This window comes from Dermacentor albipictus, chromosome 5 (assembly GCF_038994185.2).
Source record: "Dermacentor albipictus isolate Rhodes 1998 colony chromosome 5, USDA_Dalb.pri_finalv2, whole genome shotgun sequence".
NCBI classification, from domain to species: domain Eukaryota; kingdom Metazoa; phylum Arthropoda; class Arachnida; order Ixodida; family Ixodidae; genus Dermacentor; species Dermacentor albipictus.
Window position 1 is genome coordinate 27,620,792 of NC_091825.1, and position 25,502 is coordinate 27,646,293.

General features: G+C 47.2%; 1 long non-coding RNA gene across 1 annotated transcript; it reads left to right on the forward strand.

The window, feature by feature from the left end:
* The first annotated feature begins 13,336 nt into the window (after nucleotides 1-13,336).
* Nucleotides 13,337-19,798, forward strand: LOC139060407 (uncharacterized). The gene is made up of 3 exons (XR_011514792.1): nucleotides 13,337-13,487; nucleotides 19,246-19,497; nucleotides 19,615-19,798. It is a non-coding gene; the product is annotated as an uncharacterized lncRNA (long non-coding RNA).
* The last annotated feature ends 5,704 nt before the right edge of the window (nucleotides 19,799-25,502 follow it).

Below are 25,502 nucleotides of genomic sequence, written 5' to 3' on the forward strand. Positions count from 1 at the left end.
GGAATAAGCTTTGTGCTCAATTAAGAAAGAACACTTTTGCAGCTGCTATTTATGAAACGTAATTACATAAACCAAAAGCACCTAATATAATTAAAACAAAAAGTCACAGTAACAAAAATGTTACAAGACAATCTTTGTGTAACAATTTTCTTTTACATTGTCAATACAATGTTCAGAGGGAGGAAAAGTAGTGTTGTGCACATGTATGTGCAATGTTATGCATTGTCAAAGTGTGATTGCTTTATTTTCTTCAAGGAATGTGTCCAATACTCTTAGTAATGTCAAGGAGCACCATCTTTGCAATAAACGTGTTTTTATCGCATTTTAATCATTGTGGTCTAAGCCAAAAGCTTCACGCAGAAGGCTTATCTTTTCTGCATGCATTTGACCCCGCCTCTGCATCTTTTCAAGTCGCCTTTCTTCTTTTTTTTATGTCTCTCTTGACTTGTCCCTTTGCCCTGCGCTCTTCAATTTCTTCGACTTTTTCCAAAAATGCAGTCATTTGTAGCATCCGGGCTGTACTTGGGCAATTTTTTTCTACCATCGTCTCTTGGCTGCTGCTCCTGCTCAAGGGAACAAGCTGCAGTCTCTGTGGCACTACAAGTAGAACTTGGACAGCTAGACGTGCCATGGCAGACGGACTCTGATGCTGGTAACTGTGGGTGTGTCTTTCTTGACACCACACCACTCGCATCCCTCACTATCTCTGGTTCCAGGCTGTCGTCGAGCCACCTGATCTTCTCCAGCTCATCTTCATAGGGGACATCAGGTAGATGTGTTATTTTGCACGGCTGCTACATTTTTCCTCTCTAGCACTGTTTTGTACCTCGTGCAGCACTGCTCTCCAATCTTGATCGTACCAGTTCTGCGTTGCAGCTCTACTGCAATTTTTTCGAACATGGCTCCTTGTTTCTGAATTTTTTTAGAGGGCCCACTTGAGGAAAATAAGTGCTATACAAATCAAGCAGCAGCTTTGTCTCCCCGCTTGTCCACTCGCACCCCGGAGCTGGAATGTACAACAGCAAAATAAATTTTCATCATTCATAACCATTTCACTTGCTGTGCCCAGCACTAACATTGTTAGGGTAAAGGGCATAATTGCTTCAGCAATGAACTTTGAGTTGCACATAAAGGAAAAAATCAATGCAGGAAGATTGTGTATATGTGTGTCAGTACAAGCATCGATGTAAATGTAACACAATATACAGTACATACAGTAATGTCCTATTAGATGCACTTGCAAAAAGTTGGGGATCCAGTATAGAGAATGTTGTTCTAACAGGAGCAAACTGAATCTCTCTAAACCAAGTACAAGTTTCAACTGTTCATAATATTGGAAAATTTTCTATGTTTGTCAGAAACCAGATCAGCTACATACAGTTCTTGGCTGCCATTTACTTGCACAAAGCATTTCACTTATAGTGAATGACCAGTGGCGATACCACCGACTGCTTTTGTGGGGGATAAAATTGTGTTTTAGAGAAGAAATAGAGGTTAGCCTTTGGTTCATGGGGCAGCCTATTCTGAGCAGCAGAATGCTTATTCCAAGCCTGGAGCGAGTTGTGCTGTATCCACACTTGCTTTGGAGCTGTATACAACGAATGATGGTGGGTATCCCCCTACAGCAATTAGCAGATAGAAAAAAATTCACACAGTCTACACTTTGTTTGCGACCTCGTAAAAGTGTTTTTCGAAGCTAAGGAACTTGCTTGGGTGTAAATTTAAAAACGTCGCATAATAAAAGGTCTCTTCTGGAAAGCAACCGTAAGCTCTGCCCCCCTCTCCGCTTTCATTAGCACCTCTGGTGATTATATTGAAAGCATACTTACCACGTGCAGCAGCCTTTCTTAACTGACCAGCCCCACGTGCAGGTACACCAATGGATGCAGCTGAACCAGTGTTTGATAGTTCAAAAGCAGTAATGTAAATGAACCATTAGGGTAGGCTTGACAGCGCACGTAAATTCTTCAGGCATGATCTTTAAATTTTGGTTATTCAGACATTGCATCCTATATTTTTGTCCATTATTAATTTAATTGAGCATTTGTTCTTTACGAAACAAATAGTACAAATGTTACAACAATGGCAAAGAAGAAAAAAAAGGTTTTTCTAGCATCTTGGCAAAAGCCCCTGCCACGAATGTATTTGGCTGCACATATTTTGAATACATTATTCATATATGAGTTACCGCACTGAAGTATAGCTCCAAGTGCTCCTCTGGGGGATGCCTGGTCCTAAATTGAGCAGTTCTTGAGTGAGTTCTGAAATTCTTGCACATTGTTTCCTGTGTTTGAATTATCACTTGAGAAGGTCAAAGATCTAGCATAAAAACAGTAATGTTCTAGCTTAGCGAAATGAACACCTAACACCTAAACTTAGTATTTCTTCTTCAAAGCCACAGAAAAATAAATAAAGACTTGTAGAGCAGTGGTAAAAGACGGCCCCTTTCTGTTTCTTATTTTTGTAACAAAGAGGGAGAGCGGGCGCGCCGGGTGGTGAGGGTTTTATAGTGAAAGGAGAACGGCACAATGCGTGGACTCTCCGTGAAAGAAAAGATTAACAGAGCTCGCCATAGAAAGTAGTTCTGTCCAGATTTTTGTTGAGTGCAGAACTACTTGCCATTTATTGAAGATACACTGTGTTCTTCACTGGTCGTAGCGTCGGTGTCGCAATCGGTAGCACCTTCATGTACAGAAAGCATAAAACAAGAATAAAATCTAACGGGCAGAATTGAAAGCAACAAGGTCTGCTAAAAAAATACGCACACACACTTGGGATCGCACGAAGCTCGCCATGTTTTTCATAAAGAGGGTAAACTCGATATAAGCTGCGCATTGCGAAAAATACGACAGTGCGCGTGTGTAGCATGTAAAACAGTGGGATATTTACAGAGGCTGATGCCTGACCACTGTAAACCGTTTTTGTGTATGCGTATGTGCGAAAGGCTTCCGTTGCCGGTAAATCCCTCTAAGCAGCACAACTTACAATATCCTATAAATGTATATCTCTCCGGCTGGCATGAATTTTGCCATATAATTAGAATGTTTGACAAGTGAAATTTGCTGTTAAACATAACAAGAAAGCTGCAAACGCGATCTCGACGCCTGAAGTACATTATTTATATCTGAGCATACGCTTCATCAACAACACGTGCTCGTAATATAAGCGACAACATTTTTTCGTTGGGTAACTTGACTATAAAATGCATGACCGGAACTTTCCTCGAATCACGACCACACAGCATGCAGCCGGAGCATGGATCAAAGGGGCAAAAATGCGGTTTAAAATGCTCCGAGATTTTGCCTGCGCTTATTTCTCCTGCCTTGAGGTGCACCTAGACCAGCTATTTAATATATTAGCCTTGAATGTCACGCGGAATTTGATGTTACGATCCATTTCAAGTGAATGCCACTTACTTACCGCTGCACTCGTTTTCACCTTCCTTGAGGAGATCCTGCAACAGCCGGCGCACTGCAGGCGTCAACCCTACGTTGTCCATGCACAGTCCTTGCGGGCGCGACACCAAAAATTACAGACTCCATCCGACTGCCGCACAGGTGTTGTGTGCTGCCGCGGTCAAATTACGCACGTGGGATGGCACGTGGGACGGAGGCTTTGGTTGCCGTGGAAACGTACTGAGCGGAAGTTGGGCACAGTTTTCGGAACCGGTTTCTGTCACGTGCACGCAGACTTCCTGTGTGATCCCCCGCGGAGCGTTCGTGCGCTCCACTGGCAGATTCGGATTGGTGAAAGCCGAGCGCTCGCGCGAGGATTCAGGCGACTGCTCCAGATCGACCAGTGAAAAACGCCATTAGACATACTTCAACTTCACAGCTCCGTTCGGGAGATGGCGGAAGTGGTGGTCACGCGAAATAGCGGCGCTGCGATCGCGTCTTTCGTCACTTTTTGTATTGTTTCTGATAGAACTTGCTCCATTTCTGGTAGATTTCCAGTTTTCATTTTGAGAAGCATTTATTTCGCAGTTCTTAATTTTGAGCCTCTTTGTGACAATTTGTCATATCTGAGCTAGGTATTGTATATGCGTTTCTCGTTATGAACTTGAAACTTGACTTCTGCTTTCACTTCTGGTTTCATGTTGGTTGCGCTGCATCATCTGCCGTTATCCTTCTCCGTTTTGTATGTCTTGTGTGATGTGTCATGATTTGCTCTCTTCAAAAGCTTCTTGAAGAAGCGTTTCCTTGTCCCATGACAGCAAGAAGTTCCCTATGCCGTGCTGTTTTGCCCCCGGCTGCACCATCGGCCTGAGACACGATGCCGCTGGTCACTATTTTTTGTCACCGCCGCAAGACGCTGGAGAGTTTAAAAGTTGGGAACGCATGACGCATGCTACACCGAAAAGACAAACGCCTCCCAAACAAATCATAAGTGTGTGAACGCCACTTTGAGGACCACGACTTTATGAAATACTACAAGCATGTTGTGGGTAACAAAGAAATATTGATTCCTCGCGGGAGATGGATGCGTTTTCCCGGCCCACTTCTTCGGCTCTTTCCTGGGCTGCCTGAGCACATCTCAAAGCCAAAAAAATGTAAAGCGAAAGCGACGTCCACCAAAAGAACGAGCGCAAGTGCCGGCAAGTACATCGGGCGAAGCTTCTAGTGACAGCGCTTCAACTTCAAACCTGCTGCTGGGCTTGGAAGAAGGAACTTGACAAACATGCGCTACGCACTTAGTGCTCAACGAGCTCACGAACGTGACACTGCCTTGTGCGCTCTGGAAGTTCGAAATTGTTGAGGACGACGCAACACAGAAGCGATGCAGAGTATTTTATAAGAGGCAACTGGTAGCCGGGCATCTGCGAGTGATGAAAACTGTTGTGCTTGAAGAGCATGGTACTTGCTGCATAAACGGCTACAGCAAAATTCACAGGAGGCTATTTCGAGCTGCGACTAGCTTTGCAAGTGCGGAAAGAATCCTGAGAGAAGCAGACTGCTTGAACATATGCGCGGGCGTGAAAGCAGGTCAGTGTGACACGGCGACATCAGATAATAGGCACCACAAGCAGTTCAATGCACTTACAAAGCAACTACTCTGCGTGCGTTGTCTCCGTCTCCAGGGGAAACTTCGACTGAGCATTAAGGCTCCGAGCGCAACGATCAAGCGATATCAGAAACTATAAGTATACGCAATGCGAAGAAGAGGCTGATCAGGGCGGCTGCTGCGCATCAAAAGCAAAATAATGAAATTTTGGCTCTGAGCAAAAGGCTTTATGAAATGCCCGATAACAGAATCGAAAAAGTGTTGGCCGAACTTACTTGCATTTATGACATCGTTTAAACAGTTGAAAGCAGTCTCCGTGTGGCGCGCGGTACAATGCGGACTGGCTTTTAAATTGTTTAATGCTGATGATAGCAAGCCCTTGGGCATATAAGCTTCTATCTGGTATGAATATGCTGCCCTTGCCCTCCCTGAGCCATCTCACACAAATTCTGAAAGGTATACCATGCGAGTATGGATTCAATCCTCTCTGTATTGAAGCTATTAGAAAACAGCTGGGCAACAGAGCAGATGGGAAGAAATTCGGCACACTGATTTTGGATGAAATCAAGTTAAGCCAGGCGTACAATTTCAACAAGTCAACCTTCAAACTTGATGGTTTTGCGCATATTTGCACACATCAAATGAAGGAACTGACTAACTTGCCGATCATGCGCTCGTGCCGATCATGCGCCCGATCATGCGCTCGTGGAGCTGGGTGCAACCGATTGCGACTTTTGCCACGAAAGGTGCTGCGCCTGGCAGGATTTTAGCAGAGCTGGTGTTGCAAGAAGTAATGCAATTGCATAAACATGTTGCTATGGTGATCGCCGTAGTCAGTGACGGAGCTGGGAACAATCGCTCGATGTGGCAGCAGAAGGGAATCATGCAGCGGCAGCGTAACCTTAACCTTTTCACAAGATTCGACATCCATGCCTGCCTGAGCACGCGTACGTTTATTTCCTGTGTGATGTGCCACATGCCCTGAAGTATGTACGCAACCATTTGCTCAAGCACAAATATGGGCAGATGAGATAGCGTAGTTTATTTTATATATAACCTATAGTGATTGGCGTCCATAACTCGCTGACAGAGCAGGTGGAAGCAGCCAGAAGGAGGGCAAAATTGCTTTGATGAAAAGTGGCTCAAAATTACATTTTTGTGCACAAAGTAAATAAGAAGTGTCACTCTGTTTGTTGTTTGTTTTGTTCGTGAAAAAGAAAATGAATTAAGCTTTGACATAAATATGTTCATAGTATTTAACTTCGTCCCTGTCACTGCTCACATATCCCTTCCAACTCATTTGCACGTCCGATAATATCCGCGGACAACTATAAAAATACATGCGTCAGTTAAATTTATTAGGCGATAAAGCGTTGACGTGCGTGGACCAATTCACCACAGCGTTGTCTCAAGCGACTGCTGGGCGTGATGTGTTAATTTCCCTACGTCTGCACAGGCGCTCGCCCTCTTTTTTTAATACACACCTTAAGAATAAGCAGCAAAAAACAAAGCTCCCGCTGAAGGGAGCACCATGGCGCTTTTATAGGGAAAAAGTTGGTTGAAAACCAAAATCGCAGTGCACGACCGCTCATTTTCGGTGTAGTTGCAGCCTCTAAATACTAGCTAGACATGTCATTCAAAGGTCCTTGGCATAAAATACTGTTCGGGCAGCCAAAACACAGTCGTCAAAGAGCGAACGGCACAGGCCAGTTGGGGAAAATGACCCACCGCAGAGATGACATCGCAGGAGTAGACGATGCGCACTGCGTGAGAGATGCGTCACTAAAGCGCATATAGTGCACAGTCACCATGAAGACCCCGTTACTTATGCGCGGCAGTTTTGTCACAAAACTCGGACTGTGTATCTAAACTACATTTACCGGCGGAGAAGCGCCTACAGGTCTGTTGGTGCAAACGACGCGTCGCAGCAGGAGCAGACGATGCGCGGCGCATGACGAAAGACGCAACTGCAGTGACACCCGTTTCAGTTTCAGTGACACCCGTGGCGGCCACGTCGGCCAATGGGCTCGCATAGGGAGCTGCGAAACTGAAGTATGTCTAAGAACGTTGGTGCTGGGCTACCTGGTCAGCAGAGAGATGAACATTCCGAAAGACGTAGTCCCGCTCGGCTTCACCTTCTCGGTAATCATCGTTGCTAATTACGTCACGCAAGCTTGGAAAGGCAGGGTGCAACCAGGGGGTTACAGTTCACTATACACGAAAGTTTGTTCCCAGGCAAACGTAACAGACGAGTCGGAATGTTAAGGGGATTACAATAAAACGATGAAGCCTAGACATGGACCTATGATGATTACTGCAGCAGCATCTCGGAACAGAGTTACGCTGAAGTCCATAGAATAATGCTTAGCTTTGGCGTGCTGTGACGATTAGAAGTCACACCGTTTTGAATTCCGCGAGCCTTGTGAACTTTCTCAACTAAAAAAGAAGTGCGCTCGAGTTACGACAAACGTTGAGGCTGCATTGTGGCAGCGGGAGCACGAAGCTCGAAAGCTGCGGAACGCAAGATGGCCGGAGCTAGCGCTGCCAGGTTAGTCAGAGCAGATACGTCGCAAAACTACAGAAACCAGACGGATCGACCAGCGGTGGTCCAGAACAAGCAAACTGCCTAGCGCATGGTCCCGTTGTTGCCTCTGCTGCAAATTTTGTGTGGGCCGTTGCAGCGGATACGCGGGCGGCTCAGGGTGCGTTCGTGCGTTGCCCGACGTAGATGACTTCAGCGCACAAACAGCAGGGCATTGCTTTAAGCGCCAACAAAAGCATGCATCCCGCCCGACAAATGGCCGCCGTCACAGAGACAACTCAAGATGCAAGCACTGGAAAGCACACATCGCAATACCTAACATGTGCAGAGACTGCATACTAATGACTAGCTATACTTGTAGTGAGTCGTTCCTAGATGGTTGTGCATAAACGTTCTTCATTTCAGTGCATCTGGTCTCTGTACCCGAGGGCCCACGGTGCCTTAGCATCAGTACTCCATGTAATAATCGGAATGCTCTTTGTGCTTTGGCTCTTTGTGTGGCAGTGCTTTCTCGTCTTGGATTTGAGTGAAATTTTTTTTTAGAATAGTTTCACTTCAAAAGCTGTTTTAAAAACACGTGAAAGATGTTTTCTTTACATTTTTTGTAAGAGCTCACATTGCACATTTTCAGAAGCATTCAATCTGTAAGGAGCATTGTCTGAGGTGCCGTTTACTGCGTCTTTTCTGTTTGCCTGTGTGCCTAAGCGCCGTTTCTGAAAATAAAACCAAGACACTGATAATCAAAGCCCTTATGCACACATAACCCAAGACAAAAATAACAGCCACCAAATGGTTGTGATGACCGACATGCAACGTGCGCGTTGCACTCGGAAGGAAAACCAATGATCTTTGTATGTTCATGTGGTTTCAGTGTTGTTTTCGACGGAGAAAGGCATGTATTTATGTACGTTTCCATAACTATTCCCTTCCACGCTTAAGCTATTTTCCTTTAGAACAAAATGGCTCGCAGAATAACAGAGCATCACTATGAAAGGAATTTGCCGAGGTCGCTGTGAAGTACTTACTCACACTTGTGTCAGTTGTACAAGCGACAAAATATTCAAAATTTAGGGTTTATTCGAAAGGTCAAGAAAGTTGTATCCATCCATCCATTCGAAAGGTGATAACCTGTACCATTGCCTGCCAGATCTGCACGAAATGTTTCCCTCTGGAGATCACAGGGATCAGCATTGTGCGTCAGCTACAGCACAGTTCTTCTCACACAGTTGATTTGGGGATTGTTTTAGTTTTCTTCACTATATGCCGCCTCGTTTGTTAATGAGAGGAATGGAAACTGTTACTAAATTTCAGTGATCTAAAAAAAAAGCGCCTGACTTTGTGACCATGGCAGTGATGGTGGGCGAAACAGTGGTATGATTTGGACACAACCTTGGGAACTGCAGTCTTTTACGACAGCTAGAAACTAACACCATTCATAGTGGTTGATGCGTGGTGTATATACATTGAACTGTTCGATGAATTCAAACCACGCTCTTATCAACCTACGTATATCGTAAGGTGATCTAGAACACGCATGCTCGCACAGGTAAACAAGTTCAATGCATTCGTGTAATACGGGAACATGCATGTCTACTTGTCTGCTATAGACATTGCAGATTCTTCCGAACGCACTTTTCCGGAGTCTCCTCGTTATTGTGCTACTCTACTGTGGTGCCCTACATTAGGTTGCCGTCAAGGTTGCATTGCTGCCACACCACGTTCAGGGACTCACCTGCTGTGAGCCTGTTGTCGACATGGCCAGCGTATTCCTGGGAATGGCGAGTGTTTAATATCGGACATTATGCATTGCCGTCCTTGCGGCTTCACATTCTAAAGCCTGTGTGCCACTTAGAATTATTGCTCGCCTTTACACAAACAGAATTTATGAGATAAGCCAGGAGCTCTGAGGGTCAATCCGTTCGAACACATTTGCAACTCGGCTCTGACAACATTAAACATGTTGCAACCTCGCCCTTGAGGCAAATCAGCGAGGGCGATAGCGATTAGTAGACAGCTGTACGAAGTAAGAATAATAGGTTTACCTGCCGTATAAATTTGCACAGATTCCCCTACTAATTGAATAATCAAGCACGGTATCACACGCGCAAGGGCAAACGTGACCACATCTCTCTCGATGACCATGGACAGTCACTGTCAGAACGCTGGCATTCTGAAGAGCAGCAACAGAGGTGAGCAAGTTATCCTTCATGCTGCCTCTCGTTTTAACGAGGAACAGGCGTGCGAAAGCACTGCTCACCCGATGTCATCAGGTATATCGGGTAAGCTCCCCTTCAAATCCACCGCATGTTTTCTCTAAGATAGAACGTGCGCAGCCGCGCTCAGCCCCGAAATGCGCATCCGCTATCCACAATAGAAGCGGACACGTGCGGTACGATGTCCCCTTTCGCATCCTAGCACCAGCAGCGCATCTCTCCAACTTAACATACATTAGCAGCACTCTTCCACCACGGAGGAAACGGCTCCAGTGATGAACTTCGCCCACTATACGCCCTGCTTTTCTATGCCATCAGCATTACTTGCCTGCTTCAACGCCGTCCGTCCGTCCGTCCGTCCGTCCGTCCGTCCGTCCGTCCGTCCGTCCGTCCGTCCGTCCGTCCGTCCGTCCGTCCGTCCGTCCGTCCGTCCGTCCGTCCGTCCGTCCGTCCGTCCGTCCGTCCGTCCGTCCGTCCGTCCGTCCGTCCGTCCGTCCGTCCGTCCGTCCGTCCGTCCGTCCGTCCGTCCGTCCGTCCGTCCGTCCGTCCGTCCGTCCGTCCGTCCGTCCGTCCGTCCGTCCGTCCGTCCGTCCGTCCGTCCGTCCGTCCGTCCGTCCGTCCGTCTGTCTGTCTGTCTGTCTGTCTGTCTGTCTGTCTGTCTGTCTGTCTGTCTGTCTGTCTGTCTGTCTGTCTGTCTGTCTGTCTGTCTGTCTGTCTGTCTGTCTGTCTGTCTGTCTGTCTGTCTGTCTGTCTGTCTGTCTGTCTGTCTGTCTGTCTGTCTGTCTGTCTGTCTGTCTGTCTGTCTGTCTGTCTGTCTGTCTGTCTGTCTGTCTGTCTGTCTGTCTGTCTGTCTGTCTGTCTGTCTGTCTGTCTGTCTGTCTGTCTGTCTGTCTGTCTGTCTGTCTGTCTGTCTGTCTGTCTGTCTGTCTGTCTGTCTGTCTGTCTGTCTGTCTGTCTGTCTGTCTGTCTGTCCGTCCGTCCGTCCGTCTGTCCGTCCGTCCGTCCGTCCGTCCGTCCGTCCGTCCGTCTGTCTGTCTGTCTGTCTGTCTGTCTGTCTGTCTGTCGATCTATGTGACACCATGCGACCGAATTGCTGTTTATTATCTTAAGCCACAACTTACATCCTCAGGTCATGGTAGTTCCATCGTCGTCATACATTCGTGACTATCCCAGTATAGTCGTCTCCTTCTGGTAATGCAGTCGTACCATCGCAATCATTTCAGAAACTTCATCAAATCGTTGTCATACCCTCATCGATAGAGGCGTTATATGAATCCCTTACATAGCAGGCCAGATGCTCCTGTAGAATCAAAGATGGCCTCATTTTTGTCACTAGAGGAAATGAGGACCGTGCTAAGTATTCCGTGTACTAAAAATATGAAGTGTGCGGAGTAATTGTGTGCTTCGAGGCAATGAATAAAGGCTTGCTTCCTGGTAATTTTTTCGCGGTATAGGAGGTGTGCACTTGGTTTTACCGGTCTACTCAATGAACTATGCGAGGCACTTTGTTTTTATTTTGTTGAAGATGGAAGTACGTTGAGAGAATTATAAATTTTAACGGATGCAGGCTTACTGCAGGTTTTGCAAAAAATTAGGCAAGCGTTCCACACTTTCGTATACAGTGCCCCTATTCAGCACGTTCTCCAAAATCACCCCCCCCCCCCAAAAAAAAAGAAAATCTCTGGAAGACACCTATTTCAAATTGGGCGAAAATAGAGCAGATGCTATGCGCAATATTTGGCTAAACTTTCATATCTCTGTTTCCATTAGAAGCGTTGCAAATAATTACTCAGCCCTCATTTTTTTTCGCGCTTCCTTGTTGTTTTCGATGTTGGATGTTTGTTTCCTCGGTGTTTTGGTGATATAAACTGAGCGCCGTGCTTATATTTTGCGAACACAAGAAAAACGATACGTGCAGAAGACTGAATAGCGTGGGTTCATGCCCCGCCTTTGCCATAAATTACTTATGTCAGAGGTTCGGAGCGTAGTTGGTTTACGAGTGGCACCAAATTGTGCCCATTGCGCTAGCAAATCATATATGATACCGATCCAATTTAGCGCACATGGGAAGAATCCAATGTGTGCCAAGCTATTGTGTATGGTGGAAATACAGCATCTGCAAAAAAAAGTTACGAAACTGTTTGCAGATGTAATATGTATCGGGCCTGGCAACCAGGATCCTCAAGATTGGCAAGCATACTGTGTAAGCCTGTCAACCGGGAGGCTGATGTAAGGCGCAAGCGCCCAATAAAATGTTTTGTTCCTCTTCCCTTCAAGCTCGGCAGTTGTCTGCGTCGGCATGCTATCTTGATCCACACATGGTGTCAGAAGCTTCTTATCACGCCAATTCCCGCTTCAACTAAGCCAGTGCCATGGAAGGACTTCCGTTCCCTGAACCCATAGTGCTTTTCGATGTGGCGGCCGAGAACTGGAAGAGATTCAGCCAGAGAATTGACCTGTACTTCAAGGCGACAATTTCATCTACGAGTGAACGCTCTAGCGTTCAGAAAGCTGCAGTCTTCCTCCACGTAGCAGGTCAGGAAGCAATTGAGGCATTTACCACATTCAAACTGTCACCCGAGGAGCGCGAGGACTATAGCGCTATTGTGAAGTTTGAAGAATACTGCACACCAAAGCGAAACGAAACCTATGAGGGCTACATCTTCAGAACTCAGCATCAGCGAGATGGAGAGCCGTTCGAACAGTTCCTTCGCGCTGTCCAGCTGAAAGCTCAGAGCTGTAATTTCGGAGACTTGAAGGAATCAATGGTTCGTGCCCAGCTGGTGTGCGGAAAGGCAGACAAGTAGCTCCGGACGCGGATTCTACGGGAGAACGATCTCACCCTGGATAAACCAATAGACTACAACAAAGCGACGGTTAGCTGCTACCCAAAACCAAGAGTGGGAAATGGACGAGGTCAAGCTAAATTCCATACGAAAAAAGCGAGCCCAGAAGGAAGACGCTGCAAAAAATATATTCGCCAATGCCCCTACTGAAATAAAAGTCACGAGCGGAGAAAATGCTCAGCTTGGTGCTGAACGTGTGGCGTATACCAGGAAACAAACCACTTCGCAGTGTGCAGCAGAACAAAGAAAAGCATTCAAGAAGTTCACTGTCCACCGCAGATTGAAGCGGAATCAGACGACGAATTCCGGATTTTGGCCGTGAGCATAAATTACGTTACGGGGGACCAAGGCTGGATAACCACGACAACACTGTCTAATCGCTCGATACGCATGACAATTGACATGGGGGCACCAGCCAACTTGCTTCCTCACGCCCTTTTTCTCAAGATGAGCGAAGGAAGGCGTCTTACGCTATCTTCCACGCTGCTGACGAGCTACAGGGGTGGAGTGATAAAGTACTTTGGAACTGCCTGCTACTTCGCATCGGAAAAATTAAAGAATTAAATGATTTCCTTGTGGTGAAGAAAGGAAATCAAGCGCTATGGGGCCTTCAGGCTTGCGAACGGTTTCCCAGTAGTTTCAAAGTTACAAACGATTCAAAGGCCTGCTGATTTGAATACGCAAGCTTTCGGCGAGTTTCCTTAGCTGTTCCGAGGTGTAGGTTGCATAAAGGAAACTCACAGCCTCGAGGTGAATGAAGCAGCAAGTCTAGTGTCGCTGCCCTCACGCCGAATTCCGCATGCGCTTCGTGAGCCACTGTGCCAAGAGCTGACCCGCATGGAACGCCAAGGAATCATCCAAAAAATCCAAGAGGCCTCTCGATGGGTAAGCCCCCTTGTCATCGTCCAAAAAAAAGCGGCCGTTTGCGTGTTTGCATGGACCTCAGGCACGTAAACCGATGCGTGAAGGGCGATCATTATCAGCTGCCGTCCAGAGAAGAAATCGAGTTCGAGCTTGCAAATGCAAAGGTATTAAGCAAGCTAGATGCTAACTGCGGTTTTCATCAAATCTCCTTGGATAAAAAACTTCGAAAATCGGGACTTTTGGCCCGCCGTTCGGAAAGTACCGCTTTTTAAGGCTGCCCTTCGGGATATGCACCGCGAGCGAAGTGTTCCAGAAAGCATTGGGCAACATTTTTGGCGGCGTAGAGGTTCCCGCGTCTACATTGACGACATACTCGTGTGGGGCGCAACGCGACAGGAACATGATAGGCGCCTACGAGCAGCACTACTGGCAGCAAAATCGACAGGATCAACGCGCAACCGCGAAAAGTGTGTCTTCGGCACGGACGAAGTAAAGTTCTTAGGCGGCGTCATCTCGGCGGACGGAATTAAGCCAAAGGGAAGGTTAGCTAAGTGGGTAGTGGAATTGCCACCCCCAACGTCAAAGGAAGATGTTCATAAACTACTGGGCGCAGTAAACTACTTTCGAAGGTTCAATTCCAAACCTGTCTGAAAATACCAAGAATATGCGAGCCCTATAGCATGTTCGAATGCTCATGCGGCCATAAAAACGAGTGGATAAAAACTGCGAAACCTTGTCAACTGCACCTGTACTTGCCATTTTTGATCCGTCAAAGCAAACCAAGATCAGCCCACGCATCTGGCCTTGCGCTAGGGGCGGCGCATTTACATTTCCATCGCGAACACCGGCGGCTAGTTGCTTGTGGTTTGCTTGTGCTAGCAAATGCGCAAATCAAGTACGCGTAGATTGAGAAAGAGGTTTTGGCTGTCACGTTCGCATGTGAACGTTTTGGTGATTTTTTTCACTGGCTTCGACGTAATTGTTAAAACGTTCCATCGACCATTTATAGCCATTGCTCAGAAAAACCTGTCAAACATGCCTCCTCGCCTGCAGCTCTTCTTTCTGCGTCTGATGCCATTCAGCATTTCTTTGCAGTACGCCCCGGCAAAAGACCTTGCTCTGGCCAATGCCCTTTCAAGAATTAGATGCGACAGCAATGAGCATGAGCTAGAAGATGTGGTCTTCCTTGCAGTAGCTGTCCTCTCCACGCTCGTCAGTGCCACAACAGACAAGCGGACAGCGAAAGAAACTAATGATGAGGAGCTAAGGCAAGTCATCGAAGCGCTTCGAGGTGGGCCCAGCGTAATAGGTCAGCTAGTGCCCTTTTAAGCAGAGCTATCATGTGTAGAAGGCATACTGATGCGTGGTTCTAGAGTGATCATTCCGAAGTGCCTGCGAAAAAAAAAATGCTGCAGCGCCTACATGAGGGTCACTTGGGTGTCGGAAAATGCAAGGCAATGGCGAGCAATTGGCTTGGTATGGCGGCAGAAATTACCGGGGAGGCTTCTAGGTGCCCAAACTTCTGCTGTTTTGCTTACAGGCACCCGTCACAGGCAAGTGACGGGCAGCGGTGGCGTAGAGGTAGAATACCCGCCTCGCGTGCAAGAGGTCCGTGGTTCGAATCCCGGTGCCGGCAATTTTCCACCGGATTAAAAAAAATGGCTGTGGCTTAGGTAAGGTTAAGCCCAGGATGCGAAGCATACTAGCCTTTATTTTAGTTGTTGAACCACTGTTTAGCCTGGTGAACTGCTGTTGCTTGGCTATATTTGGTTCGGCTAGACGAAGAAACAACTCATGCATTACTGCTTCGCCTTCAAGAGTGGAACGCGACAGCGTTCCCGTCGACCCGCCAAGGGGTGTAAGACAATGGGCTACAGGGCAGCGACTACGCGCCCCGCATTGGACGCGGTGAGCGTCGAGCAAAGCAGCGTTCGGCGCGGCAACGAAATGTGCGCCTGAGCAAGAGACGCACGCCTTAGAAACAGCTCGTTTCGAAGGCAACAACGCATTCACTAGAGGCGCTTTTGTACCGCTTTGAAGCATCTTGTACCGCTTTGAAGCATCGTACTCGTGGCTCAGTGGTAGCGTCTCCGTCCCACACTCCGGAGACCCTGGTTCGATTCCCACCCAGCCCGTCTTGCAAGAGTTGAGCCAAAGCCACTTCTCCTCTGTCGTGACGTCACGGTGTCACGTGGTTTCATGGCGACACCGCCGCGCCTGAGGAGCTGGGTTGAGCTCTCGTAATATGCTTCGCATAAAAAAGAAAAAAAAATCCGCGTGTTGATAAAATTGCACAAACAGGCCTGGAGTGTGGCCTGATCCCGGTGACCAGAACCGTAATGCACTCCCTCACCAGAGCAGGATTGGCCACCCTGGTGCAGTACTTGGCCACAACCTCCTATATGAACAACACAATCAAACCCCGGCCCTCAGTCCCCAGCAGCGGCGAAGCAACTGACCACGGCGGCGGTCAGACCTGCGACGCAGCAGAGGGTGCTAAGAATCACTGGCTCCGGACAGGCCGCCATTGGAATATGAACCTGGCAACGTTTAATGCTAGAACGTTACCTAGTGAGGGGAGCCTAGCAGTGCTATTGGAGGAATTAGAAGGCACTAAATGGGATATAATAGGGCTTAGTGAAGTTAGGAGCCCAAGAGAGGCATATACAGTGCTAAAAAGCGGGCACGTCCTGTGCTACGGGGGCTTAGCGGAGAGAAGAGAACTAGGAGTCGGATTCCTGATTATTAAGAATATAGCTGGTAACATACAGGAATTCTATAGCATTAACGAGAGGGTGGCAGGTCTTGTTGTCAAACTTAATAAGAGGTACAAAATGAAGATTGTACCGGTCTACGCCCCCTACATCCAGTAATGATTACCAGGAAGTCGAAAGCTTCTATGAAGACGTGGAATCGGCGATGGGTAGAGTGAAAACTAAATACACTATACTAACAAGGTAGGCAAGAAGCAGGCTGGAGACAAGGCAGTGGGGGAATATGGCATAGGCACTAGAAATAGCAGGGAAGAGTTATTAGTAGAGTTTGCGGAACAGAACAATATGAGGATAATGAATACCTTCTTCCGCAAGCGGGATAGCCGAAAGTGGACGTGGAGGAGCCCGAACGGCGAGACTAGAAATGAAATAGGCTTCATACTCTGCGCTAACCCCGGCATCATACAAGATGTTGACGTGCTCGGCAAGGTGCGCTGCAGTGACCATAGGATGGTAAGAACTCGAATTAGCCTAGACTTGAGGAGGGAACGGAAGAAACTGGTACATAAGAAGCCCATTAATGAGTTAGCGGTAAGAGGGAAAATAGAGGAATTCCAGATCAAGCTACAGAACAGGTATTCTGCTTTTAACTCAGGAAGAGGACCTTAGTGTTGAAGCAATGAACGACAATCTTGTGGGCATCATTAAGGAGTGTGCAATGGAAGTCGGTGGTAACTCCGTTAGGCAGGATACCAGCAAACTATCGCAGGAGACGAAAGATCTGATCAAGAAACGCCAATGTATGAAAGCCTCTAACCCTACAGCTAGAATAGAACTGGCAGAACTTTCGAAGTTAATCAACAAGCGTAAGACAGCTGACATAAGGAAGTATAATATGGATAGAATTGAACATGCTCTCAGGAACGGAGGAAGCCTAAGAACAGTGAAGAAGAAACTAGCAATTGGCAAGAATCAGATGTATGCGTTAAGAGACAAAGCCGGCAATATCATTACTAATATGGATGAGATAGTTCAAGTGGCTGAGGAGTTCTATAGAGATTTATACAGTACCAGTGGCACCCACGACGATAATGGAAGAGAAAATAGTCTAGAGGAATTTGAAATCCCAAAAGTAACGCCCGAAGAAGTAAAGAAAGCCTTGGGAGATATGCAAAGGGGGAAGGCAGCTGGGGAGGATCACGTAACAGCAGATTTGTTGAAGGATGGCGGACAGATTGTTCTAGAGAAACTGGCCACTCTGTATACGCAATGCCTCAAGACCTCGAGCGTACCGGAATCTTGGAAGAACGCTAACATAATCCTTATCCATAAGAAAGGGGACGCCAAAGACTTGAAAAATTATAGACCGATCAGCTTACTGTCCGTTGCCTACAAACTATTTACTAAGGTAATCGCAAATAGAATCAGGAACACCTTAGACTTCTGTCAAGCAAAGGACCAGGTAGGATTCCGTAAAGGCTACCCAACAATAGATCATATTCACACTGTCAATCAGGTGATAGAGAAATGTGCGGAATATAACCAACCATTATATATAGCTTTCATTGATTACGAGAAAGCGTTTCATTCTGTCGAAACCTCAGCAGTCATGGAGGCATTACGGAATCAGGGTGTAGACGAGCCATATGTAAAAATACTGAAAGATATCTATAGCGGCTCCACAGCCACCGTAGTCCTCCATAAAGCAAGTAACAAAATCCCAATAAAGAAAAGCGTCAGGCAGGGAGATACGATCTCTCCAATGCTATTGACAGCGTGTTTACAGGGGGTATTCCGAGACCTGGATTGGGAAGAATTGGGGATAAATGTTAAAGGAGAATACCTTAGTAACTTGCGATTCGCTGATGATATCGCCTTGCTTAGTAACTCAGGGGACCAATTGCAATGCCTGCTCACTGACCTGGAGAGGCAAAGCAGAAGAGTGGGTCTAAAAATTAATCTGCAGAAAACTAAAGTAATGTTTAACAGTCTCGGAAAAGAACAGCAATTTACAATAGCCAGCGAGGCACTGGAAGTCGTAAGGGAATACATCTACTTAGGGCAGGTAGTGACGGCGGATCCGGATCATGAGACGGAAATAATCAGAAGAATAAGAATGGGCTGAGGTGCGTTTGGCAGGCATTCTCAGATCATGAACAGCAGGTTGCCATTATCCATCAAGAGGAAAGTATATAATAGCTGTGTCTTACCAGTACTCACCTACGGGGCAGAAACCTGGAGGCTTACGAAAAGGGTTCTACTCAAATTGAGGATGACGCAACGAGCTATGGAAAGAAGAATGATAGGTGTAACGTTAAGGGATAAGAAAAGAGCAGATTGGGTGAGGGAACAAACGCGAGTTAATGACATCTTAGTTGAAATCAAGAAAAAGAAATGGGCAGGACATGTAATGAGGAGGGATGATAACCGATGGTCATTAGGGGTTACGGAGTGGATCCCAAGGGAAGGGAAGCGTAGCAGGGGGCGGCAGAAAGTTAGGTGGGCGGATGAGATTAAGAAGTTTGCAGGGACGGCATGGCCACAATTAGTACATGACCGGGGTCGCTGGAGAAGTATGGGAGAGGCCTTTGCCCTGCAGTGGGCGTAACCAGGCTGATGATGATGATGATGATGATGATGATGATGATGATGACCCAAGTGAACCGTTGATGCAAAGAAATTGTGCGGCATTACCATGGGCTAGATTCGGAGTGGACTTGTTCGAGCATGCTGGAAAGAACTGCCTTCCAGTCTACGATGCATTCAAACTGCCCCGAAGTAGAGTCGCTTCTTCAGACTGCCAGCCACTGTATAACAGAAAAGCTGGCCATATTATTTGCATGCCACGGCATTACGCTTGAAGTATCAACGGACGGCAGACCGCAATTTTCGTTGCAGCAATTTTGGGATTTTGAAAAACAGTGTGAATTTACCCACGTCGTTTCTAGCCCCGGTTTACCACGCTCAAACCGATTGGCAGAGAAAGGAGTGAACGTGGTAAAACGTCCCCTCAAGAAGGCGGCATATGCGAATGAAGACTTTTGGATCTGGCTTCTCCATTACAGGATAGCACCACTCGAAGGCGGAAAAGCCCCATGCCAGCTTCTCATGGGCAGGCGGTTGAGAGGAAGGCTTCATGGACCATAGAGCACCAGAGGTCAAAAAGCACACGCAAGACCACCCTCAGAGGCCTCCACTTCAAGTGTTGGGAGAACGTGATACCGTTAGGCTGCTGGCCAAGACTGGGTGTAACACGAAGGCCGTCGTAGAAAGAGCCGTCGCCCCTCGCTCATATATGGTCCGCACGGAAGACCCGGGTAAGCTTGGTCGCAATAGACAACATCTGCTCCAAACAAGCGAATAGATCCAACGGTCACTGTAATCCATTCCTGACTGTACGGAAGACAGTGCTGACGTCTGTGCTTCTCTTCCAGGCCTCGTGGCACCACAGGAGTCTCAAGACTACTGGAGCCCCATGTGTGAAGATCCAATCCCTGCTGCCCACACACCTCAAGAGATCCCTGTGGCAGGGTAGCAAACTCCTCTAGAAAACACGAATGTCGACCTGGGCAAAACTGGGCTTCGCCGGAGCACTCAGTTAAGAAAACAGCCCACTCGCCTCGCAAATGAAAAGGACTTTCAGCAAATTGCTTAATACAATAAAAATACTTTATGTTGCCTGTTTGGCTTCTGTAGTTAGAGGGAGAAAGATGTACCAGGCCTGGCTACCAGGGTCCTCAAGATTGGCAACCATGCTGTGTAAAGCTGTCAGCCGGGTGGCTGATATAAAGGCGCAACTGTCCAATAACGCGTTTTGTAACTTTTCGCCTCAAGCTCGACAGTTGTCTGCGTCGGGATGCTATCTTGATCGACACACATAGAGCCCTTATCAGCAATCCTTCCTTATGTCCCGAGATAACTAACTATACACTACTCTGTATTTATTTTTGCTGGAAATTGAGGATATACTATGTGCAAGCTCTTGCGAAACTTTAACCTATCTGGCCTAATTAGAAGCGTTGCAAGTAATTACTCAGCCTCTCCTTTCATTCTTTTGCGAGTTACATATAGAGTTGGTAGCAGGATTTCCCGGTGTGCTTGATAAACTAGAAAAGGCATCTGATATATATGTGCTTAAAATTATGTTCTGGTTATGTGCTGCTTAATTTACAACGTGCGAAGTTCAAAATTTGTACAAGCAAAGATCTACTATCGCGCACCGTATGAGCTACAACGTGAATGCGCATCAAAAATGGTCGCGCGTCAGCTGGGAGTCTGTTTGTGAAGAGTAAGAGGCAACATTTTCTGCAGCCCCTTAGGGAGCATGACTCAGTGCCTTGTGAAAGGGGAAGGGACATAGAGAAGAAGAAAGCAATGTAGCTTATACTGAGCACAATAGTACACGACGGGGGGGGAAGAGGAAAAGAACTGCAAGCATTTCCCGTAGCACAGTTTTCGTGATATGCATACGCATTTATTACAGCTTATCTATTTCCAGACGCGGAACAGAAGCAGCAGTAAACTATAGAACACCGTAGGCTCAAAGCCAAACATTGTTCTCAGATTATAGCGACTTATTTAATCTCTCCGCTGTTGTCGCATTTGCCTGCTCCAGGGGGCCACCTGCATAAGCTTGCTCAAAGCAGTTGCCTGTGAGATATATGCCATCTTACGCTCGCACAAAATGGCCGACACGAGCCATCACAATTTTATATGCATATTTTGCGCTTTTATGGCCTTATCCTTTTGCCTATTGAGAACTTTCTCGGAAGCGAACCCTATCTTTTGTAATACTGCCAGCAACATTAATAAAATCGTAGACAGAGAGTAAATTCGTAAAGCGTATGAAATTTGGGAGAGTTGGTAGCCATGTGCGAGTAATATGTCGATGTTGTACGAAACGTGATTACTGCCTTAGCGGTATATTACGTATGCAAGCAATCTGGGGCGCTAGAATTATGTTTCATGAAAAACGCTTAACCTATTCCACTCCCCTTGACGAAATACGAGCGCTACCGTGAAAAACTTTTTGGAAAAGCAAAACGAATGCTGTATTTCGGAGGGGCTCGGAAATTATATTGCCAGAGGACGGAAGAAGGCTGCAGTAATAGGCAGGTACCGGTGAACAACAGGTAGAGGTTGCTCCTCGCCATCTTGGCTGCTGTTACGCCTGTGCTACTCGCCTTACTTGTAAATATTTCCAAATATGAATATTTTGTGCAACAATGGTATGGCGAAGTAAAATCCGTTTGAATTTATTACTCTAAATGTGGTCGAAAGCGTTACATGTGGTCAAACATTCAAATAGACTAGTCATACATGGGCACCGTTCTAATGGATGTGACTGCATTAGAGTGAATTGAAATTCTTATTGCAACAGCTCAATAAAAACAGCTACGCTGGTAATAATGTTTTTCTCATTCTGGAACGTCACACAAATCTGCTGTCTTTCATTTTTTTGATAATTTGGGCAGTTTTGTCAGATTCTATTCAGGCTTCCGCATTTGATGGCGATGAAATCCGTCTCGTGTCCCGCAATGTTGAACTGCCTTCTCGGCTGTAAACTCATTTCGCACAGGTAAAGCTTTTGCATGGGCTAGTTGGTTCATGCTTGAAGTAGTAAAGACAAGGCACAGAAGACCAGGACTCAAGCACAAGAACACAAACGACAGGACCAGCGCCACTCACAACTAAGTTTATTTCCAATCTCGTTTTGCAATCTTTGACCTGTAGTACTGTGAGCTGGCTCTTCAAGATGGCTTGCAACAGTTCGTTGCACTGCTTGCGTCTGGACACCTCCGTGATCTCCTCAAAATTCGAAGGTCGCCACGCTGGTGAGCAAGTCGATAAACGCTCAATTATTAACACTTCCGCCAACTGAGGGAGAGACTAATTCCATAGTTATCAGTGTGATGCCAAATAAACGAAGTAAGGCACACACACTAATCACAAATCTGTACAGTCCTCCCAAAAGCAAAGGGAACGACCTACCCCACATTCTCTCAGCAACAAAAGATTTAGCGGGCACCAGGGATAAGGCGGTGATAGTGGGTGACTTTAATGCACCCCACATACTATGGGGATACGCGAAAACGTCGCCCGAAGGGTTCCTACTCGAGCGCACCGCAACGGCCTTGGGATTACGGGCAATCAATCAGATCGGCAAACCGACGCGCACGGGTAACAGCGTCAGTAGAGACATGGCGCCCGACCGTGCCTTTACAATTAACATCAGAGACGCACAATGGGTTTTCTTTGATGAAAATTGGGGAAGCGATCACGACATAATCCGAGCAGCGCTCTCCACGCCCAACATACGGAGAACAATAGGAAAGACTAAATTAACTGACTCGCCTCGTTATAGAAAACTCCAGAGAGATCTGGAGGAGTCGGATACAGCCCCGACCAACATGCGAGAATGGACCGAATTCGTTCGATGAGCACACGGGGACACCACTAAAGCCATTGAGCGTGCAGCGGAGGTGCCGGTGATAGACTCTCACCTGGTCAGCCTATGGAAGAGAGGCAGAAACTGGCCAAGAGGTGGAAAAGGCAACGTCTAAAACACCTGAGACAACGCATCGCTCTCTTGGCAGAGCAAGCCCAAGGCCATGCCAACGAGCTCGCTAAAAACGAGTGGGCGACGTTCTGTGAAACCCTGTCAGGAACTCTGGGAACGAGCAGTACGTGGCAAATACTACGAAGCATGCTAGACCCGATGAGCACGCGTACTGATAATAACAAGAAGCTCCAAATTATAGCAGACAACTTCGAGGGTACAGACCAAGATCTCGTTCATGCGCTTCAGAAAAAGTACATAGGACCCTCACCTGCCACGGGATCGTCGTACACGAGGAGACAATACACGGGGGAGGCAAACCCTAAATTAGACGAAGATATAACGTACGCGGAAGTCTATGAGGCGGCACAATCCGCAGTTAAAAACTCGGCACCGGGCCCAGACTCGATCACAAATGCAATGATTCGAAACATGGATTCGGTAGCCCTAGCGAAAATCACAAAGATATTTAATAGCGAGTGCTGGGCCAAGGGAGACTTGCCCCAAGAGTGGAAATTGGCTAAAATAATCATGATCCCCAAACCAAAAAAGAATCCCTCGATTGATACACTCCGGCCGGTGTCGCTCACGTCTTGCCTAGGTAAGCTCTATGAAAGGGTTATCCATAGCAGATTGCAGCGATACCTGAAAGAGCGGAGCTGGTTCCCGGATTCCATGATAGGATTTTGCACGGGTTTATCTTGCCAGGACGCATTCCTCCTACTTAGAGACGAAATTCTAACTAATATACCTTACGGCAATGAGAGACTAGTCCTAGCACTAGACTTTAAAGTAGCCTTCGACAACGTCTCTCACGCCGAAATATTGGAGGAACTCGAACTCGCGGGTTGTGGTGAGCGCACATACAATTACTTAAGAGCGTTTCTTTCCAACCGCGAGGCGAGCATCAGTATTGGCCAAATCACTTCAGATTTATTTAAAATGCCTGACAAAGGAACACCTCAAGGAGCTATATTATCTCCCCTTCTCTTCAACATTGCGATGTGTCGCCTCGCGAGCGATCTGGATCGGATACCCGACCTAGGTTACACGCTCTACGCAGGCGACATCACGCTGTGGACGAGCAGAGGTTCACAAGGGGATAAGGAATATACGGTCCAAAGTGCAGTATTAGCGGTGGAGAAATTTTCTAGATGGAGTGGCCTGAAGTGCGCACCCAAAAAATCTGAGGTTATCCGGATACACGCGAAAGGCTACAAATCCAGAGGATCGATTAACATCGTGGTTGAGGGCCAATCAGTCCGAGAGGTACCCACGATGCGAGTCCTGGGTTTGTGGCTTCAGAGCGACGGGAGAGCACTACAGACACTCAAGACCCTCAAATCCACAGCCAACAACATAGCCCAAATGATACGTCGCGTGACGTATCGAAAAGCGGGGATGCGAGAAGACGATACCCTAAGGCTCGTACAGGCCTTAGTGGTTAGTCGAATAACGTATGGCTTACCATACCAAATCCTGAACAGGGAGGAGCAAAAGCAGGCTGACACAATAATCCGAACCGCTTTCAAAGCTGCTCTGGGCCTGCCTAAATGTACTTTAACAAAGCGCATGTTAGCTTTGGGAGTGCACAATACTTTCGACGAACTGAGGCAAGCCACCCTGATGCGACAGAGGGAGCGCCTCAGCTTCACAAAAACTGGTAGGGAAATATTGGCTAGACTCAATATCCCAGCATACCCCATTTATCTCACAGAGCAGGCCGTACCTCTCCCTCCTTCGATGAGATCCAAATTACAGTAGCGCCAATTCCAAAGAATATGCATCCAGAGTACAACAAAGAAAGGCGCAAAGCACGTGCACAACACATTCAATCAGCCTACTCTAATAACCATAGGTACAACACGTACTACACGACGCAGCTCTGTATGCAGAGGCGACCGGGCAGCGCTACCAAAGGAGGTACGCCCTGGCAGTCGTGAACGCTGTCAGCCAACAGCAAATTACCGCGTCGGCCACGGCGGGATCCCCAACCTCGGCCGAAATATTAGCAGTGGCGATCGCACTCGCTCACGCGGAGCGTTCGCAAAGGGACTCGGTCGTGGTCACGGACTCCCAGGAGACATGTCGCATGTTTCTCAAGGGGCACGTGACTGCGGTTAGCCTCGCGATAATCCCCAAATCCTTCAACCACCATCATCGCCTACTCTGGTGCCCGGGCCACGCGGGGGTACAGGGGAACGAAAAGGCTAACGTGTTAGCTCGAGGGTTCACTAACCGAGCGACGGCGCCCTCTTCTAACCCCAACCACCCGCACTACCCCTCACAAAATTCCACCAATTTAAATGCCAAAGACATCCTTGCTCATCAGCGTGGAGTCCGAAAAAAATACCCGCCGCCTCACCCACAACTTAACGGGGAAGAGGCCGCCGATTGGCGTAAAATACAGACCGGGGTGTTCCCCAATTTAAAATTGCTAAACGCCACGTATCCCACTCGTTATAGGGCCAACTGTCCTTGGTGCGGTGGCATACCTACCCTATTGCACATAACCTGGGAGTGCACTAAGCACCCTCATAGGCCAAACACCAGTAGGACAAAAGTCCTTAATTAGCCAGGTCAGGCAGGCGGCAGAGGCCAGTGGGGCCCTGGACTGAGAGGTTCCGACCACCCCTCCTTCAAATCTTTACAATTACAATAAAGTTTCTCTCTCTCTCCGTGATCTCCGATAAAAAATTAATTTAGTTATGCATACCTTAACAGGAAACCATTCAACAAGGGCGTTACTACGGTTAAAATAAC